The sequence below is a fragment of the Vicugna pacos genome, chromosome 11, assembly GCF_048564905.1.
Source record: "Vicugna pacos chromosome 11, VicPac4, whole genome shotgun sequence".
NCBI classification, from domain to species: Eukaryota; Metazoa; Chordata; class Mammalia; order Artiodactyla; family Camelidae; genus Vicugna; species Vicugna pacos.
In genome coordinates, this window is record NC_132997.1 from 1831379 (window position 1) to 1853077 (window position 21699).

A 21699-nucleotide genomic window follows, 5' to 3' on the forward strand; every position below is an offset into this window, starting at 1 on the left:
ATTGAAAAAAAAATGGATCAATGAGGAAATCAAAGCTGAAATTAAAAAATGCCTTGAGAAAAATGATAATGAAAGCACAACCACTCAAAACCTATGGGACAGCAAAGGCAGTGCTAAGAGGGAAGCTTATACCAATACAGGCCTTCCTCAAAAAAGAACAATCTCAAATAAACAAGTTAACCCAACACCTGAATGAATTAGAAAAAGAACAAAAAGCCCCAAAAAGCAGCAGAAGGAAGGAAATAATAAAGATCAGAGAGGAATTAAATACAATGGAGATTAACAAGACCATAGGAAAAATCAACAGAATCAAAAGCTGTTTTTTTGGAAAAGTAAATAAAGTCCACAAACCTCTGGCCAAACTCACAAAGAAGAAAAAAGAGAGAGCACAAATTAGCAAAATAAGAAAGGAAAATGGAGAAATTACAACAAACAAAATAGAAATATAGAATATCATATGAAAATATTATGAAAAAGTATATGGAACCAAACTGGATAACCTAGAGGAGATGGACAAATTTCTGGAAACATACTGTCCACCAAAACTGAATCAAGAAGAAACTGAACACTTAAACAATCCGATCACTAGAAAGGAAATAGAAATAGCAATTAAAAACCTCCCTACAAATAAAAGTCCAGGACCGTATGGCTTCACCAGGGAATTCTACCAAACATAAAAGAAGAACTCACACCAGCCCTTCTCAAACTCTTCCAGATGATTGAAAAGGAGGGAATTCTCCCAAACTCATTCTATGAAGCCACCATCACCCTGATACAAAACCAGGCAAAGACACTACAAAAAAAAAGAGAATTATAGGCCAATGTCACTGATGAACATAAACGCCAAAATCCTCACCAAAATTTTAGCAAATAGAATTCAACAACACATAAAAAAGATTATACATCATGACCAAGTGAGGTTCATCGCAGGGACACAAGGCTGGTTCAACATACGCAAATCAATCAATGTAATACATCACATCAACAAGAGAAAGGACAAAAACCACATGATCATCTCAATCGATGCAGAAAAAGCATTTTATAAAATTCAACATCCATTTATGATAAAAACTCTCGCCAAAGTGGGTATAGAGGGAACATATCTCAACATAATAAAAGCTATATATGACAAACCTACAGCCAGCATAGTACTCAACGGTGAAAATCTCAAAAGCTTCCCACTAAAATCTGGGACAAGACAAGGATGCCCACTATCACCACTCCTATTCAAAATAGTCCTGGAAGTCCTAGCCACAGTAGTCAGGCAAGAGAAAGAAATAAAAGGGATCCAAATTGGAAAAGAAGAGTTAAAAGTGTCATTATATGCTGATGACATGTTACTATATATAGAAAACCCTAAAAGGTCCACACAAAAGTTTCTAGAGCTGATTGAAGAATTCAGCAAGGTAGCAGGTTACACAATTAACGTTCAAAAACCAGTTGCCTTTCTTTACACTAACGATAAATCAACTGAAAAAGAAAGTAAAGAAACACTCCCCTTTAAAATAGCACCCAAAGTAATAAAATATCTGGGAATAAATCTAACCAAGGAGGTGAAAGAATTATACACAGAAAACTATAAACCACTGATGAAGGAAATTAAAGAAGACTTTAAAAAATGGAAAGATATTCCATGCTCCTGGATTGGAAGAATCAATATTGTTAAAATGGTCACACGGCCCAAGGCAATCTACAGATTTAATGAAATCCCTATCCAATTACCCAGGACATATTTCACAGAACTAGAACAAATCATAATAAAATTTATATGGAATCATCAAAGACCTAGAATTGCCAAAGAATTACTGAAGAGAAAGAAAGAGGCTGAAGGAATAACTCTCCCAGACTTCAGACAATACTATAGAGCTACAGTCATCAAGACAGCATGGTATTGGTACCAAAACAGACATATAGACCAATGGAACAGAATAGAGAGCCCAGAAATGAACCCACAAACTTTTGGTCAACACATCTCGACAAAGGAGGCAAGAATATACAATGGAATAAAGACAGTCTCTTCAGCAAATGGTGTTGGGAAACCTGGACAGCAGCATGTAAAACAATGAAGCTAGAACACTCCCTTACACCATATACAAAAATCAACTCAAAATGGATTAAAGACTTTAACATAAGAAAAGATACAATGAAACTCCTAGAGGAATACATAGGCAAAACATTATCTGACATACATTTCAAAAATTTTCTCCTAGAAGAAATTAAAGCAAGAATAAACAAATGGGACCTAATGAAACTTACAAGCTTCTGCAGAGCAAAGGAAACCAGAAGTAACGGAAGAAGAAAACCTATGGAATGGGAGAAAATTTTTGCAAATGTAACCGACAAAGGCTTGATCTCCAGAATATATAAGCAGCTCATACATCTCAATAAGAAAAAAATAAACAACCCAATCCAAAAATGGGCAGAAGACCTAAACAAGCAATTCTCCAAGAAAGACATACAAATGATCAAAAAGCACATGAAAAAATGCTCAATATCACTAATTATCAGAGAAATGCAAATCAAAACTACAATGAGATATCACCTCACACCAGGCAGAATGGCCGTCATTCAAAAATCCACAAATGACAAATGCTGGAGAGTCTGTGGAGAAAGGGGAACCCTCCTGCACTGCTGGTGGGAATGCAGTTTGGTGCAGCCACTGTGGAAAACAGTGTGGATATTCCTCAAAAGACTAGGAATAGACTTACCATATGGCCCAGGAATCCCACTCCTGTGCTTGTATCCAGAAGGAAATCTACTTCAGGATGACACCTGCACTCCAATGTTCATAGCAGCACTATTTACAATAGCCAAAACATGGAAACAGCCTAAATGTCCAACAACAGGTGACTGGATAAAGAAGATATGGTATGTTTATACAATGGAATACTACTCAGCCATAAAACCGACAACATAACACCATTTGCAGCAACATAGATGCTCTTTGAGAATGTCATTCTAAGTGAAGTAAGCCAGAAAGAGAAAGAAAAATACCATATGAGATCGCTATTGTGTGGAATCTAAAAAACCAAAACAAACAAACAAACAAAAACAAAGCATAAATACAGGACAGAAATAGACTCATGGACAGAGAATACAGACTTGTGGTTACCGGGGAGGGGGTAGAGGGTGGGAAGGGATAGACTGGTATTTCAAAGTTGTAGAATAGATAAACAAGATTGCACTGTATAGCACAGGGAAATATACACAAAATGTTATGATAAATCACAGAGAAAAAAATGTGACAATGAGTGTGTATATGTCCATGAATGACTGAAAAATTGTGCTGAACACTGGAATTTGACACAACACTGTAAAATGATTATGAATCAATAAAAAATGTAAAAAAAAAAAAAGAAAAGTCCGATGTTGCCACTGTTTGCACAGGAAGTCTGAAATGTTCACAGCGAGATCAGAGAATAAAACTAAGACGTAAGCAGAATAATATTTCCAGGTAGTCAGACATAATGGACAATTTGCTACCCTGAAGCACTAAGCAAAGGAATAAAAAAAAATAACGTTGTTTAAGACTTCCTTTACAAACAGGAAAGTTAAGACTGTAAGAAAGTGCAACAGCGCCACCTATGGCTTAAAAGGCCTTCCAGGTTGCCTGGAAAGATGCAACACAAAAATTGTCTGTGGATCAGAAACAAGAATCAGATAACTAAATGCTTATGTAGCACATACTGCACTTCGCTTCAGGAAAGGGAGGGGTATTCAGTACTTAATCAGATATTGCTAATACTCCTGAATATATACAAAAGACACAGGCTCATGGAAACTCATCTTTGAAGAGGAAAGAATCCAGTCCAGCCACTTCATTTTACAGGAGGGGAGACTGAGATCTGGGATCTGTCCTCCTGGCCATCAGCAGCAAAGCTCTCCTAGTCCTCATGTCTTGCACTGTAGCAAAAACCAACAGACCTGTATTAGCCCTATATTCATAAATGTCATGTCTGTATTTTTTCCAACAGTAGGTAATCTAAGTATCTTGCAAAATACTTCTCAAAGAGCCAGGAAGTCATAGAAGTGTATTGAAATACAAAAACATTTATTTACATATTAAAACAGCATGAGCTTTTTTCTATTAAAAAAGCTGACATGTCAAATCAATGTTTTGATATTTTAAAACCTATTAAGAGTGCAGAAAAATAAATCAAAATTTTCTTTAATCACAAAAGAGAGAAGCTTATTCCCTGAAAATGATCAATGTGGATTTTTCTAAACTTAATGCTTCTGGTCAGATTCCTACGAATTTAAATGTCTGAGTGTATAGTTACACGGCAGCATGTACACTGAGTTGTAACAATACACATTCTGTGTAAATAATCTTCAAGGTCGTCTGCTTAAGTCAATTTAACTAGTCCCTGTCTCAATAGAATGATACAGATTTCATTAAAACTTCATACTGCACGCACACACACACACAAAACCCTGAATCCTTGTTACTTTAAGCCATATTCATATATATCCATATTGAATATGCATCAGAAACAAGCCACCCTCTTTAGTATTCACAGTTGATCCTTCTAAACTATCTGTCATTGTGACAGCACATTTTTACTAAGCAGCTCTTGGATGCTTTGTATACAAGGCATCTACCTCTCACAGTCAGACACGGTAAATGGCATCACTCAAATTTCACAAATGAGGAAATATACTTAAGCCATGGAAACAACGTACATATTTATCATCAGGACAGAAAAGAGTAAAGATTTTACTTTCAATATTCACTGACAAACTTTTCCTCCATACTAAGACTACATACATAAAATAAATTCAGTCACTGTAAATTATTCTGTCAAAAAACACCACTAGAGAAAAACAAGCAACATCATTAGCAATGATTGGACTTTCAAAGCCCACTCCTATTTTGCACTATAATCATTTTTAACGTTTTGTTTTTAGTGCTTACATAGCACTAAAATAAAGAAAACATAAACTATTTAAGTCATTACCTGAGAATGCAACATTTGTGAAAATGTACAATTTTAATTTATGCCACTCTGTCTCACATTCTCAATGGTGTCTCTCCTCTGAAGGCCTCATCAGGCTGAGATCGCAAAAATCGGTCATTTATGGACTCACAGGTGTTCTGGAAACCACTCAACGAGAGGCTGATCAGAGGAGAAATTGAGAATGCATCCTGTGCAGCCTGGGTTCCAGCACCGAGCTAGGCACCGCCAGCTGCGTTTGATTTGGGACAAGCTGCCCACCTCTCAATCCCTCAGCTGCAAAAAGGAGACATTTATACCTATCGTCAAATACCTGCTTTGAAGTAAAACATGAGAAAAACAGTTTAGCTTTTGGTAGGTGTCCACTCACAGCAAGCTTGGTCATTATGATGATGAGGATTACTTTTAATAAGTTAAGCTAGACCAAAAATTAGAAATCACCATAAAGGAGAAACATTTTAACTCAATAAGCATTTCCTTTTGAATGGATTGAAGAAAGTTCTAATGATTTTTTTAATAAACCAAATTTTGTCCATTAATTTTAGATTTACAGGTTTATAGACAAGTCTCCAAAAAAAGAATTAGAGGCCTCTAACCTCTGCATACTAAGAAAGTAAAGTTTAAAAAAATTATGGGTGAGAGTATACCTCAGTTGAGATAGTATGTGCTCAGCACGCGTGAGGCCCTCAGTTCAGTCCCCAGTAACTCCATTTAAAAACTTTTTTTTTTAAAAAAAGGAGAATTAAAGGAAAAAGATGGAGGACTACGGAATTTTTTTAGAGAATCCACTCAGATTTAAGATGGGGAAAAAATATCCATTTCTCACAGGAAATCTTGAGAACTATGTAAACCGGATCTGAGTTGTCTAGTCTGTAACATTATTCATGAATTCATATTACCAAGTCTTAAAACTACCTGATAACCCACAGTGGTGATAGTGATCATAAAACCTGCCAATGCGGATCGAACTCCGGCTAGGGCTGCTCTGTTCTGACATCTCTGTCCCTGAGGCCTCACCAGGCTGACAGCACTAAATTTTGTCATTCATGAGCATCTCGTGTAAGTCTTCCATTTGTGCTTCTCAGTCTCCTCTCACCAGCCCCTCTGAGGGAAGCACTGTTATAAACTTCCCCACCCACAGATAAGGCCACTGAGGCACAGAAACTAAACCTGCTCCAGGTCGCATCGGCATTAAAGGACGTCTGTATTTCTGCTGTTTTACGATTGACAAGGGAATTTGAGATATCAATACAAGATAGACTGTTAAATAATCAAGTCTGTCAGGTCTTCACCTCAAAGAGCAGATACTATAAATTCCTGATGTAGGAAGAGTCTACCGCCACAAAATGACTCAGCTAGAAATTAATATCCAAGATGAAGCAGCGGATACACATAAATATTCACGACTGTCAACTTCACTCACGGGTCTTGGCCCTTCACTGCCTGAACGGGGGTGAAATCCCCACCCGTGTCTGGGAGGGAAGAGTGGCTCTTCCAGGTCTCACCCAGGCTTCACGGGCTGTTTCCCCCTACAGACTGTCCTAAACGATTAAAAAGCTCTCAAGATTTTTACACCAGGCAAAACTGAAAGAGATTTCTGCATATGGAGCACTTTCTCAGGCTTAAACCATTTTTGCCTACACTCAGCAAGGGGGAAAAAAGAAACATGACTCTGCAAAGTCTCTTAGCCTTACCACTCACAGGAGTTGAATGATCTCAGCACAAGATGACCCTTCACATTACAGGATGAGAACAAAATAAAGCCGCCCCAACAACAGGCACTCCCAGAGACAGCGCTCAGTAGTCTTCTGCACTCTCACGGTTGTGCAGCCCTCACCACCATCTATTTCCAGAACACTTCATCACCCCAATAGAACACCCCTGTCACTAGCAGTCACTCCACAACCCTCCTCCACCCAGCCCCTTGCAACCATCATCTGCTCTCTGCCACTGCATGAGCCTATTCTGGGCATTTCAGATCACTGAAATCAACAATATGCGGCCGTTTGTGTCTGGTTCCTTTCAATTAACGTGCTGTTATCAAGGCTTTCCCATGTTGAAGTGGTATCAGCATGTCTCTTTTCTTTTGAAAATGTTAAACATTATTAGAAGGTGGTAAATACTATCAAAAATAGTAGAGAGGGGTATAAGGGATGGGGTTTCAAAGGGAAAAGGCCGGGTTGAGCAGTCAGGGTGGACTTCCCAGAGCAGATGGATTTTTCATATTCCCCTTTATTTATTTTTTCTTTTTTATTCACTCTTATGTCTGAATAATGTTCCGCTAAATGGAGATACTACATTTTGTTCATCCATTCAGCAGCTATATATGGACGAGGTCCAGAAGAATGAGTGTAAGTGGTGGCTAGCAAGGCCGGCATTTAAGCAAAGGGCAAGATGTGCTTTCAAAAAAAAAAAAAGCGAACAATCAGAGGCACAAGGAAATTCAGCGCGTTTCTGAGAAAGTGCATGGTTGCTTCAGTAGGACTGCCGTGCAGGGCTGTGGGGGAGAGTGACAGGAGACACAGTGAGGGAGTCACCTGAGAATATTCCCCTCTGCAAGCAGCTCAGCCAATTCTCCTCCCTCATCCTGTATTTTAGAGACATTTTTGCTAGCTTTTCTCTTATTTCAAGTAACAGTACTTTAGTTACACATCTGATCATCTGCATCAGACCACATTAGCTCCAAGCCACAGAAAATCATTCACTGACCGGAGCAGCTCCAAGACATAACATTGATGGACCAGGGAGTCCTGCAGCATCGCATCCTGCAGGCACAAACCACACATGTTCCCTGGTGATGTCCGGAAAGTAAAAGGCATGGAAATATCTCACTGCTGCTGCACGACATCTGCCCCCAAATTGCCCCCAAATCATGCTGGCACAGCACTACTCAACCCTCGCACTACCCAAAAAAAAAAAAAGAGAGAGAGAAAAGGAAAGAAAAGAAAAGAAAAGAAAAGAAAAGAAAAGAAAAAGAAAAGAATAAAGCTAAGAAAGCAAATTTAGGTTCTTCCATTGAAAACCAGCAAACATCACTGCCAGTATCTGAGCTGGAATGATCCTGACTTCAAAAACCACTGTGCAGTTACTATTCAAACGTGACAGACATATATGTATTTCACGTAGATGATATTACAGTGGGATTTTTCTTTTCGAAATTTCCAGTTGCAACATTAGCACAAGAAAGTTTATGTTTCAGTTTTTTAAAAAATCAATTATTTTCCACTTTCTTAATTTTGAACCTATTATTATTTTATAAAGGGAGCTATGCTGCAGATTATAAACCAAATATCTGGCTTCTGCAAAAAAGACCTATATGACTTCACTATTTCAGAGCAAGCTTTAATGATGCTTTCAAAAGTGGGGTCTAGGGCGCTCACTAACAGCTCTTTAAATACTGACAAAGATGTGCTATTATGTAATGCAAAGGGTCTACCTACACATCAACTCAGAAACCGAAGAAACTACACGAAAGCCTTAGTTTATCATTTTAAAATATTCCTATTATTTTGAATATTAAATTTCTTAAAAGATAAGATTTTTTTTTTGAGAAAGACATCAGTTGTATTAAATTTCCTCTCACCAAGAAAGCAATCTTTATCAAGAATTAATACCCCTATGGAAATCCAAATGACGGGACGTTTCTAGCTAAGTTAACCTACAGATCTCAACACAAGACTAAATCCTATCAAATCTCACTTGAACGAGCTCAGCAAAGTCCTGGGCTACTCTGGAACTTAGCTCTTCTTTTCCATATGTTGGCAGAGCTAAGATCATCATACAAAGCAGGGAAGGAGAGAAGAGGTAAGTCCACCTGGCGGCCTCCATCTGTTTACTTCCAGCCACAAGGTGTCGCTAGAGCGACCCCGCTAACAAGCCCTCCCCATAAGGAAATCCGGCATCCACACTGCCCCTGCGGTCCCCAAGCAGCCCCGACGCCCCTCTCCCACTGGTGACCTCCGAGCCTGTGAATGGTCTTCTAATGACCCTCCCAGTTGGTGACATCCTCCCCCTCTTCCCTGCTACACACACACACACACACACACAGCCAAGGCAGCCTTCCCAAAGCACAAATTTGATTACATCTCCCCCACTTCAAACCCTTCAGAGTCTCCCTGGTAGAGTTCTAGCCCCACCCCCAACCCTGCTTGCCTATCCTCACCTCAGTACCAGGTCCCCAGTTACCTCAGGGGCCCTGTGACCTGCTGCTACTTCCCACTAGCCTCCAGGCTCATTTTGACTGTCAAGGAAGCCTTCCTTCCCTCCAACCTCCGCACTTTGGATTAGGTGCCCTGCTGTGTTAATAGAACATTTTAATCTAAGTCAACTTCTGACACTGCTAAGCTCTCAAGAAGCAAGTACATTTTGCTTACTACTGTGGGTCCACCCCCTCTCCCCTAGGCACTCAGAATTGCGTGTGTTATGAATAAAAGAATGAAGGGGTGGGACTCAAAAGGACAGGTAGAGCTGCTCTCCTAAGGGTCACTTCCTGCTGACACCATTCACTGCCTCCTCTGTGTCAGTTCTAGTAAAAACCAAGCTCCTCCAAAGCCCTCCACCCCTAGGCCCTCTCCAGTGTCCTTCAAAGCAGGGTCACCCACCACCCTGGACCACACAGGGCAGTCTCCCCGAGTCCCCACCCCACAAGCCTCCAGGCCTCTACCCGGGCTGCTCCTGCCTCCTGAGTCACCCTCTTGATTCCTTCTCATGGCTGACTCTTACTCTGTCCTCAGAACTGAATGTAGAGCCAATTTCTTCCAGGAAGTCCTCCCTGATGATGTCCTTTAGCTCTTGGCTGGGCTCCGTCTACAGCAGCACTTCTTGGCGACCAACTGGTATTTGTCCACCTGCTCCTTTGAGACCATGAACTCTTGGAGGCCATGTGGGAAAAAGGAGTGAGGTGACAAGAGGGGTGGGAAGAGCAAACAGCAAAATCACAGCTCAAGTCCCAAATTCAAGGATTCTGTCTCAGATAAAAAGAATAAAATGTTTCATAGGTGTGTCATTTGGCTATGATTTTTGTGGCTCATGGAAAACAAGAGCTTGGTGTTCAAGCCTAAAATCCAAGTTACATGCAAAGAAATGTATATATTCATAGCCAAAGGAAACCAGAGCTGCTCAACAACACTTTGCAGTTAAAATCCAAAGGAACTTTGATAAAGGCAATCTCCCTCTCTCTCTTTATTTTTATTTATTTTCTTTTGGTATCATATAGTTTTAGAAGTATTTGTATAACTAAGTGATGGCTGCAGCCTATGATTCTGCACTGGAGTGTTTGGGGCTAAGGAAGCCCAGATTACATGCACTGTGTAAATGCAATCACACCAACACAATGACAGGCGCCCTAGTGGCAGAGCTGAAGTTCCAAAGCAGAGAATCTTATGTTGGAAGACATCTCTCAGTAGAAAGTAAGAAATGCAATGTTCTGTACTCAATTTCATTTGCTTTATGGGCCATTAACAGATAGTATATCTTGTCTAATGAAACCCGAAAATATATTGTCATCTTCGATTTTCTCCATCTGACTGTTTTATGTTAAATTTGGATATCAAACCCTCACTCCATACGGAAAGCTCAGGCCTACGCTGCAGCACAGTTACATCCCGTGGAAGAAAGCGGATCAAGGGAGAACTGGAGAGTTTCCCTTCAGAAGCTGCTAAGTGTGGTTTTGCACCTGTACGTCATTTACAACCACACCATCGTCAAAAGAGTAAGACCTTACATCTGTGGAGCAAAAAGCACTGCGGTGCTTCCGAACCACCAAAGAACACTGAGCTTTGTGCAACAGTCCTGAGGCACTTAAAGCGTACTTTCTCTGAAAGGCTCCGAAACTGACTCACTTCACCATTTCAGGTACAACGGGGAGGTACCGGAATTAGTAGAGAGAACATGCCCTTGAAGTCTGACAAGGCCCTGCTTGAATCCTGCTACAGCATTTACTAGCCGCTAAACGGACCAATTCCTTAACCCCTCTGAGAAGGCTTCCCAATCTTCAAAACAGGGCTGCCACCGCCCATTTGGGAGGCATGGATGTGAATGCAACACGCAAGTAGGGCGGCCGACTGGTACATGACACGGGGCCTGGCTAGTTTCCCTCCGCTGCCCTTCTCCCCCTTTAAACTTGCACTTTTCCCCCTGGTACGGGTGAAGCCCCCGGAACAGACTGCCCGATTCTTCTGTGTATCCCTGGATACATACCTTACCCTTAGGAGGCCAGAAAAACAACTGCCTCCTCCCCAGTCACTATCAATATTCTTAAGAGTCTGGGTTTTTTTAACTCTACGTTTCAGGGAGACTATTCCAGAATTGTTCAACCACCTTTCTCCAGGTTGGCTCCTCTCCCAGCGCCCATCCCTTCTCACTTCAAATCTTCTGTCTGATTGCCTTTTGTTCGTGGGAAAGAGTCCGCTAGGGTGCGGACTCCCGAGGCCTCCCTCCCTTCCTCACAGGAGAGTGTGACTACATTCTCCCAACTCCCCACTGCGACTCCAGCTTCTGAGGAGTTTCCCCTTGTGGACCCTGCAGCCTCTGGATCGTCCCAAGATGCGCACACGTGGCCAAAACCCTCCCTTCAGATTTCTTCCTGGGTGGCCCTGCCCACCCCCCAGAACCTTAAGGATAAATGCCATTGCTCTGAAAATCACAAACACCGCTGACTGACACACCAAAGCTGCATGGTCTGGGCTTTCCTCCAAACCAGGCACAGCCCTGCCCCCACCAGCCACAGTCTGCACCTCTTGAGATGAGCTGATCCACTTGCACGGCTGTGAACACCAGCTAAGAATGACAAATCCTAACGTGTATCTCTAGTCCGGCTCCTTCACCTGAGCCCCAGGCTCATAGACCCGAGTGCCTCTTGGAAGTCCTAACTTGGATGACAAATGGCATCTTAAAAATGCCTTATGTCAAAAAAAAAAAAAAGCCTTATGACCACCATTTACTCTAGACTTCGATTCCTGGCAGGTACCTCCCAGGCTCCCCATTTTAGTAACAGCCCCATCACCCACCTAGGTTTTTGAGGTCACATTCAATTTCCACTGTTCCCTCCACCTGGCCCTGCCCTGGAATCAGTCTTGTCATTTCTGTCACTAAGCCAGTCTCAAGTCTGGTTCTGCAGGGAGCACGGATGGAAACCGTTAAGCTCACAGCAAGGTGCACTGAGTCACAGTCCTCCGATGGGAGTTCCCTGGAGGGATAGGCATCTCCTGCTGCCGGTCACCTCAGAAGGCACTGGATTCTCACAAAGAAGGACCAGGAGAAGGGACTCAAGGATCTCCCGTGGTCTGAGCTTTGAAGGGCCCGAGGTTTGGGGGAGCTCCTCGTTAGCTGACACTCATGTCAGTGAGTAGATGAGGATGGTAGGAACCCAGGCAAGTCTGTTCTCGCTCCGACCCCCTTTCTCTCGGGAGCCACGGGAAAGGCCTGTTTCCAGGGCACAGACCAGACATCACAGATCCCAGCCTGCATTTGCCAACCCAGACAGCCTAGACTCCTTAAGAGTCTAGTAAGTACTTGTGACTCTTACTTTTGTTCTGTTCCCCCCCCCCCAGAATGTGATGGACTCTTTCAGAAAGTCTGGACTGTCTCAAGCAAGACCAAGTCAGTGAAGGATGAAGTGTCCACATTTGGACCAGAGCATGAAAGGAGAAACAAGGCCTCATGTCCAGCATGACGGTGGTGGCCAAACCCTTCCCCTGGGTGAGATGAAACAGGGTCGGGGTGAGAATGCAAGGTCCCTTCACGGCTGACAGGGGTGTTGGAGACTCACTACCGCAAAATAACGACATGGCCGTCAGTGGTGGACATCAGCTGCAACAGACACAGAGTCAGCTATTAACTGCCAAAAAGGGGTAAAAGTAAAGGCCGGTGCAGGGAGGCCTGCACGGCTGCTGAGGCAAACCACAGACCCGGCTCTGAATACCCACTGGCTGAAGAAGAGAGGAAGCTACGGTCCCCTTTAGCGGTCCCTGTGTCCACCAGATCCAAGTGAACCAGCTCCTTAGGACAAGGCAATGTTTTCCTGATACTTAGAAAAACCAGCCTCATAAAGGGAACAAAAGAGTGGCATGGTTTTAGACCCGCTCCTGCCCCTCTATGAATGCAAAATAAAGTAAATGGCTCTGGGAAGGTGAATGCAAAAATAAAACGAAAAAAACAAAAAACTGGTGACTGCTTCCTCCAACAGAGTCCACTGCAGCTGCTCACCCCCGAGCCGGCCACTTCCTCACCAGTGACCGCCGGCCAGGAAGTGCCGTCACGCACGTCACACAGCGACAGCCAGGAACCGTGTGCCGAGCACGTTTGTGTAAAAGCCAGAATCAAGCAAGGTGCTGCAGATTTTGACTTTCCAAGTTTAAATACTCCATGAAAAAAATCCCTCAGCAGCCGCCTAAATCAATTCGCATCTCTCTTCTTCAAAACAAATAAACAAAATTAGTGAGAGAGCATTTGTTACCAAATATAAGGAGGAACAAACAGGTTCCTCAAAGCAAGGACTTTAACAGGTATCAAACTCCAGTGGGTGATGTGCTAACAGAGCAAAAATTCCAAAAAACTAGAAAATAAGAAGATGACTAGGATAATATATGAATCATGGCAACTTTTAAGTTTTTGCTTTTTAAAGCGATGGAGACAGCACAGAGGGCGATCTGGCTATTCCAATGCAGGGTGTGCACAGCCCACATTTTCAGACCCAACAACATGCTCACAGGGTGGTATAAGAGAAAAAGGAAAATAGAAACAGGAAAAGAGGAAAAGCGAAAATAAGAAACACACAAGAACAAAAATAACTGACAGCATTTGCAAGAAATTACGTGAGTGTGATGAGGACAGGGACGCGGGGACGGTGAGACCCACCCTCACCTCCTGATCCAGGGAAGGCAGGGGCCTGAGGGGAGCGGTGCTGCCGGGGGACCCCAACGTGGTCAGCGCCCCAAACCAAAACTTCACCTAGTTGCGTGTAGACAGCTTTTGGGCTACGAAATGTGTTCACATTTCAAGCTGGACAATGTTACTCACTCCCACCAAGAGGAACAGGGGAGAATTAGGTTCTGCTCCTGAACCAAAGCATTGTTTAAAAAATTAATGACTGTGGAATAGTAAAAGCAACTATGGAGTAAAAGTGACTGGAGGAGAACGTGCTTGACCTGAGCTCACTGGCCGCGTTATCTCACTGACGTTCAGATGCTGGCTGAACCCTTGTGGTACCAAAACAGACAGACCCACAAGGAGGGAGGTTTAATGCGCTGCTGTATTTTGATGCCTGGAGCCATGCCTGGTACACGAGGTTCTGGGTAAACAATGGTGACAGTGTCAACCACTATGGGCTAAGCACACATCCAGCTACTCCACCAAATCCCAAGGGCAGACTTCAAAAGGCAAAAACAATCTGGCATTCTCTGGTGGGTCTGCAGACTCAAAGCCAAGCAGTTGCTGAGCAAAAATGTCACCAGTGCCTCCTTTGACAAAAGAGGAGGCACTGGCCTGGGGGCTGGTGCAGGGCTCCGGGCTTCCACTGCTCACCCACCAGTCTGTCCAGGGCGAGAAGGTGGTCCCTGCTTACATTGCACCGATGCACCTACCTTGAATGACGCCTTGGGACTCAACAGGAGGTGACAGGTGAGGTGAACGGAGCCAGCCTTGGTGTAGCACGGTTCTGGCAGCTATGCCCTCAGCAGTGCCCAGTTTCCTAAACCTGACACCTCATCTCCAAGGAGCAGAAGGGTAGTGTGGGCATGTAGATCACAGGACCATGTGAGGACAAGTACAGATCATGGCCACGACATGCCTCTCCCCTTCCTTAAGCCATAGAGGAATGTCCGGGGAGGAAGTGAAAATTAATCCAGAGCCTGCCAGGCACCACACGCAGGTGGGACACGGATCCCCTGTGTCTGTCATTCACAGGACTGGTGTGGATTTTCTTTTTATCAATTCTCTGGCATCTTCTCCTCCATCTTACCAACAACAAGAAAGGAGAATCTGACCTTAGAATCAGACAATCACAGAGCCCCTCCTGCACAGCGGGCCCGGCAGCACGTGTCATGTCCTCCGACCGTCACCTGTGGGACCGCCATGAACGCTCTCGAGACTCAAGGCCCGAGACCGCAGGCCGGGGGGGACACAGCTCCCCTCAATCTCCCCAGTAAAGGGGGACCACCTCTCGGCAAAGACATCTCACCCTCTTCTGCCCGAGGGACAGCTTGAAAGATACACAGGGAAACATAGTAGAGGGTGAGGGGGTAGGCAGCCCAGAAGAGCTCGTCTGCCCTTCCAAGGCAGAGTGGGGCCTTTGACATAATCACAGGGACAAAGTGAGGACGAATTTTTCCCTGCTCTGTTCCATTCTCCGTGACACGCCTTTCCCTGCATAAGGAGCTCATTCGGATGCCCCTGGCAGTGTTTCTGATGTCCTAAATTGGCATGGTGGCTGTCAGGCAGGGGAGAGGGCCTGAGCCGTGCTGGTGCTGGGCCTGGGATGCAGGAGACACCGGCTCCACCCCGAGCTCAACCAGCACCTCGTTCTGCGTCTCGGGAATCAGAGTCTCATCTATAAGCAAAGGGATGAAACTGTCCCAGGACAGGCTGTCCAACAGGAATGAAATGAGAGTCATGTAAATAACGTTTCCCAGTTGCCACGTTTAAAATGTAAAAAAAAAAAAAAAAAAACAAGTAACTGATTTTAAGAACAGACCTTACTTATTCTACTGTATGTAAAATACTATCATTTTGACATGTAATCAATATAGAAAATAACAAGATAGTTTATATTCTTTTTACTAGACAAGTTTCAGCGTCTGATGTGCATTTGACCTACAGCACATCTCAGCTCAGACCAGCCTCCTCCCCAGCACTCCTAACATGAGTGGCTGTGGCTACTCTATTGGACAGCAACTCCAGGGGTCCCACCAAGTTTCCTGGCTGAAAAGGGGGAGTAAGTGTCCACACTAACCCTAAAAGTATCTCTCTGAAACAAAAGCAGATTCACTTTTAAACGTCTGAAAACCGGCGGGCTGCACCTCCTTCCCGCCTTGGCTACAAGACAGCCCTCCTCCTTGCTGATCCCATTCTGGATGTAGGGAAGCAGTCTTTCACACAGCCAGGGTGGCCCGGCCTTCAGGTTGACTTGCCTTCTGTCTGTGTCCAGTCCCACGATGTCCTTCTACTCAAATAGGATGTAGAGGAGGGGGGTCTTCTCCCCAGAATTTTCGGGGGCCCCATCCAGCCACTTGGACTTGGGCAAGATGAAGAGTGACTCAGTGAAGTCGTCGATCCTCTTCTCCACCACCCTGCAGTCCTCGTAGATTGAAGGCCACGTCGGTGCGCGGCTGCTCGGCCACCTCCCCATACAGCACAAAGACAAAGAGCTGAGAGTCGTAGAGCGTGGTGCCATACAGCTCCTCTGTGCGTGGAGCTTCTAGAAGGTCTTGGCCAAGAGGCAGTTGGTAATGGTGACAAGGCCCACGACATTGCGGTGGGTCTGGGAGTCACTCCATCCATTCTCGGGCACATAGTGATACCTATAGTAGATACAGAGTGCCCACTGGGAGCCGCACGGTCTGATTTGGCTCACCAAGGAGATTCCATTATAGATGCAAAAGAAATTCTCTAAGATGATCCCCACGGGTTGGACCACAACGGGGAGAGTCTGGTGGTCCTCAGCACACTGCACGTAGTCAGGGGCGCTCATGTTGCAGTCCCTGCCGAGAAGGGAGGGTAAATCGATGTACATACTGTGCTGTGGGCTGCGGGCCTCACTGGGTTGCAGCGACCTGGTGTGCACCAGCCAGAAGGCAAGGGAAGTCCAAGCAAATCATGGATAAGTTTGTCCTCAGCGTCTGCACATGGCTACTGAAGCTCAGATCACATTACCCAGCTTTTGGTCTAGGCTTCCATCCCCTGCAGAAAAGGGTCATTTCTTGTTTTCTGTTTCCAACCACCTAGGCAGGCCCTGATGCAGTCGGTGCTCAAAACTGCTGAATAAAGGAATGAAAAAAGGAACTGCTTCCCCACCCCTCAGCAGGATATAATGCAAAGAACCATAGTAGGATCAAAATATCTGGATTTCAACTCCAATTTATTTGAACTCCTAAGGTGCAGAATAATGGGTAAGAAAACTTGCTTTGGGGAGGAGGGTACAGTTCAGTGGTAGAGCATGTGCTTAGCATGTTCAAGGACCTAGGCTCAATCCTCAGTACCTCATTTTAGAACAATGAAACAAATAAATAAACTTAATTAACCCCCTCAAAAAATATTTTCTCAATTCAAAATTCAAAAAAAAACCCACCTTGCAATTGACACAACATTGTAAACTTGACTATAATTCAATTAAAAAAAAAACTCCTTGCCTTACAAGAATATATCTGGATTATGGAATTATGCAGATGTAAAATGCCTAGGGTACCACCTGCATAAGAAGAAGGAACTGTACAAGTGTACTATCCCTCATTTATGAGCTATTTTTCCTTTGGGGAGGTTATAACCTCTCAGAGATATTTTTCTCATATTAAAAAAAAAAAAAGAAAATATTACCTGATTCTCCATACTGCTGAAGAATCAGATAACCCTATGAAAGCATCTGAACCACAGAGTTTATTCAATAAATGTTTGTTGAATGAATGAATAAACAAGCAAAGTGAATGCTGCTCCCTGCCACAGACCATCATAATGGTACTGCTTGGAAATGCCAAGCCCACGTTCCACCCAAATCTATACTAACCACGTGGTTGACCTGGGCAGACCTGTGTGCTTCTCTAAACACCAGTTTATTCATAAATAGAAATGAGGGCAATAACACAAACCTAAAAGGGTTAGTGAGTCACGAATGAATAGTACCCCAACTTTGCAAGATGGAACCATTAAAGAAAATTGGGCAAAGAGTCCATAGGCCCTCTCCATATTATCTCTTACAACTACATGGGAATCTACATTACATCTAAAAATAAAAAGTCTAATATTTTAAAGAGGCTATTGTGTTTAAATGAGCTCACTGTCTCAAATAAGGAACACACAGTACAATTAAAACAATGCACAGCCCATGAGATGCACTCAGTAAATATTCCCACTGAACCCACTGGTCCCTCCAACTTCAGAGCATGAGGATGTGTCCTCGTGGCCAGAGGCCACTGCACCTGAAGCTAACAAAGCTAATGGTCCCCACTTTCAAAAGCCCCTGCCACCAACCTAGGTCTAATTTTGTATTTGTAATTTTTTTTCTTTTTATTAAATAGAAATCCCCAATTGCATAGCCTTCAGGTCACCAAAACCTGACCACAGAGATCATGATGGCAACCCTCCTTGGTGAAACAATACAATGAAGAGCCATTTCCACAAGACCTCTGTGTAAATCTACTAGGGAACTTCATCCTGGACTGAGAGGAAGAGGACTGGGGAGGAGGGGGAAATCTGAGGCACACAGACCCATGGGCCACCTGTCCCACGATGGACATTACACTCAACCCTCACCCTCCAGGAACTTCAAAATACACACAGACAGAGTGCTGTGGACAATATATATGTATTTTTAAAGAAATTCCGACTCTCTAGCAGGTCTTGTATCTACAGAGACACAAATGGCTTATGTGTATAATGTTTCACAAAAGCCTTAAAATATTACCACCCCAACTTGACACATTAAGAAACTAGGGATAGAGGTTTATCACATTGTGCAAGATTAGAGAGATGCCACATCAGACACCGTATTTAAACCCAAGCCTTTGCTCCAGTGCTCACACAAGAAAGTGTTACATACTGCCCTTTTCCTGCCCTCTCCCTGCAATCAATCTCTGAAGAGTCTTTTCTGTGCCACGTGGAATCACAATCACATCAATTTACCACAAAGAGCTATGTGACTCCTTGGAGGACGCGTCAAAATCTAAAGGGTTGGGATGGGAGGAGAGATTTGCATTTTCTGTTTCTCAAAGGAAACATGGCTTTAAAAGAAACTGAAAAGCACTTATCTAGTCTAAGCCCTCATTGTGCAGAGAAGGAAATGGAGGCTCAGAAGAGATGAGGAAAGGGCCTTATTAACAAATATTGCCTAAGTGCAGCACCAAGCCAGCCCTGGGCCCTTCTGGGGGAGTACCTGGAAGGCCCAGGAGAATGACTGTTAGAAAAAGGAAAGAGAAGAAGCATACAAGGCCCTGTCTCTATACCACCATACCATGAAGTTCCACCAAATTATCCAGTATGGGTGCAGCCAAAATTTAGGTGGGCTAAACAGGTTATAGAAACCTGGAAGTCTCAACCATAGTGGAAATTCCAACTTTTACTGTTTTCTTCCAAGTTCAAGCATCAGTTCAGTGGGCGCTCCATACGAGGGACTACACAAGGCCTGGAGTCCTCCCAAATACAGATCTCTATTATCACGTGTGCACACCACACACAGGCCCACCAGAAGAAAAACGCCCACACATAAGATGGAATTACTGAAACAGAAAAGAGCCAACCAGCATATATTGCTAGCAAAAACGGTGCTGCTAGAAATAGACTCATGGACATAGAAAGCAAACTGTTGTTAGCAGGCAGGAAAGGGAGGATTAACAGATACACATTAATAAATATAAAATAAATGACAAGGACCTACTATATAGCACAGGGTACTATTTTCAATTACTTGTAATGAGTTGTACTAAAAACAATCTGAAAAACATTTATATACATATTCATAAGCTTATAACTGAATCTCTGCTGTACATCTGAAGCTAACATGGTAAATTGACTACACTTCAATAAAAAATAATTTTATATAATAAGTAAAAATAAAAGTAATGCCATAAAAAAAAAGTAAAAGAACACGGTAATCCCCTTAGCTGTAGGTGGTGGAGAACTCTGCAAGCACCAAGTCCACTCGAACACTCCAGCACTGGCGGTCACTCATTCTAACCATCAGAGAATCACTTGGCTTCTACGAGGTTACTTTTCTCTTCAGTGAAAGGCTACAGTTGCATCTAATGATGTATTGAACCTCATCATTCACAAACCCAAGAATTAATGAGGATTTCCCATAGGCCTGGCTCTGGATAGATGAAAAGATAGGGTCCCAGATATATTCATGTGTAGAAAAAGTTTATGCCATAAAGACATTAATTCTTCCTGCTTTGATAGACAGATTCATTGCAATTCTGATTAGAATTCCTCCTAGATATTTCATGGAATGTAACAAGTTAATTTATGGTCAGGAACAGCCAAGAAACTTCTTTAGAACCACCACTGGGAAGGGGTGGATAGGTCATGCATTTCAACTGCTCTTTCTGATGTGATGAAAACGTTCTGGAATAATAATGGTTGCACAAATGTGAATATGCTAAAAGCTGCTGAATTGTAACATTTAAGTGGGTGGACTTCATGGTGTGTGAACAATATCACAATAAAGCTGTTATATGAAAAAATCCTTCTTGCCAATTATTTTTCCCTCTATACTACTAGTCTGTCCCACAATTTAAGAAAAACAAAACAAAACAAAACAAACCAGATTTTGCCAGGAGCTCTTTAGGAGTGCAGTGTCACTGGGTCTCCAACCCCTCGGGTTGTGTTGTTCCTGATAACACACAATAGCTGGGCTGGACTAGTTAGGGACTATAAGTATCTTTTTAAGATCAACGGTCTCACGTTTCACCCTGGGAGAGTGAAGGATGGAGGATGAGACAGCCTCATGCCTTCAGCTCATTTTTAACTGAACCAAGCCCTGCTTTCACCACTGTAATTCCACTCAGTATAAAAACACGTGACATCAACAAGCACCGCCATCATAACACCTGAAAGAGTTCAAGGTACTTACCTGGGGCAGAAATACTGATCAAGGAGACAGAAGCTCCCTCAGCACTGCTGCTCCATTTTCCCGACTCCACCAGGAGAAGCTGGGCGTTACAGCCGCGGGCTGTCAGCCCAGGGAGCAGCGCCCACGCCGCTAATCTTGACCTCAGGGATCGGGAAAGGGAGAGGAAGGCAGCCCCGGTGTCGCGGGGCAGGGAGAGCGGGGTGGGGGACGCGGGCTGCAGCCCCGCGCTCGGAGGCCAGCCCCAGCCCCAGCCCAAGCCGCCCGCCCCGTCTGGGTGTGCAGACCCCGCCCGCCCGGGACACAGCCCGCCCAGTGGTGGGGACGGGTCGGCGGCCAAGGAGAGGAAGCCCGGGAGGAGAGGACTCGAGGGAGGGAGAGGGGAAGGGGACGCCAGCCGCGGACTGAGGGGAGCCCGGCTGGGCCAAGAGGCGGCAGGGGCACACCTGGCCCTGGAAAACTGTGGCCGGGGCGCCGGGGCAGGTGGCGCGGGCAGAGGGGCCTGGCCCGAGCAATCCAGCTGAACACACGCTGACTGGCGCCCTGGGGGGCTGTGACACGCCGACCGCCCTCCCGCAGCCGCATCACCCCTTTCCCGATATCCCCTCACCTTGCACTTCCACAGTCAGAGGCCCCGGCCCCAGGCAGGAGCCAAAGGCCTACAGGGCGACAGAGCTGAGAAGCCATTGGGGCAGATCCCCGGCTCGGAGCTGGAGCTTCCAAACCGCGGTCCAGCTGGCAGCGACTGCGCATGCGCAGGAGGGCCATCGATCTGCTCTGGGTCCTGAGAGAGAAGGGGAACCGAGGGAGGGAGAAGAGGGGAGGAGGAGGGGAGGAGGGGAAAAGTGGAGGGAGACACATGGACAGGAGGAGCAGAGAGAAGGCAGTTATCTGGAATTGGGAGGGGAGTAGCAGAGATGGGGAGAAAGCGTTTTACCTCTTGGGGCATCCCGAAGGAGGCAGCAGTCCTGC

The 21699-nt window shown here is 44.4% G+C and overlaps 1 protein-coding gene across 1 annotated transcript in view; it reads right to left on the reverse strand.

Moving 5' to 3' along the window:
- Window positions 1-21491, reverse strand: part of LOC140699559 (uncharacterized) — a 135197-nt gene extending 113706 nt beyond the window's left edge. The window contains exon 1 of the mRNA XM_072972211.1: window positions 21338-21491. The gene's annotated coding sequence lies outside the window, so the exon portion shown is untranslated. The remainder of the gene's footprint in view (window positions 1-21337) is intronic.
- Window positions 21492-21699: the final 208 nt, after the last annotated feature.